Here is a 534-nt window from a genome sequence, read left to right as displayed (position 1 = left end):
TATTTTTGTGTGAGTGTACCGTCAAATCAGATCTGACTGGTACAGGAGGAGATTATTCCTCCTTTTCCCGGCAGAGCATCTGGTGGATTTGAACCGTGTGCCTCTGGGATTGTAGTTGCAGCTCCTTGCCACTAGGCCACCAGAGCTCCCCGTTGGAAGACTTTTTATGTTGTGGATTAGGACGACTAAAGTTCTTCCAAGCTTTTCTTTAATGAAGTTTATAGTCCTTGGTTTTAGTCCTAGGTCCATGATCCACCTTGAATTGGTTTTTGTGTATGGAGTGAGGTGTGGATCTTGTTTGAGTCTTCTGCAGACAGCTTTCCAATTTTGCCAGCACCATTTGTTAAAAAGGCTGTAATTTCCCCACTTAACTGATTTCATCTCCTTGTCAAAAATTAGTTGACCATAGGTAGATGGGCTGATTTCTGGTTTCTCAATTCTATTCCATTGATCTATGTGTCTGTCATTGTACCAGTACCATGCTGTCTTAACCACCATGGCAGTGTAGTAGGATTTCTTTTTTCTATATTTAAG

This window comes from Elephantulus edwardii, unplaced genomic scaffold (assembly GCF_000299155.1).
Source record: "Elephantulus edwardii isolate Elephantulus edwardi_28Jun2011 unplaced genomic scaffold, EleEdw1.0 scaffold00017, whole genome shotgun sequence".
Taxonomy (NCBI): Eukaryota; Metazoa; Chordata; class Mammalia; order Macroscelidea; family Macroscelididae; genus Elephantulus; species Elephantulus edwardii.
Note: the sequence above shows the minus strand (reverse complement) of the source record.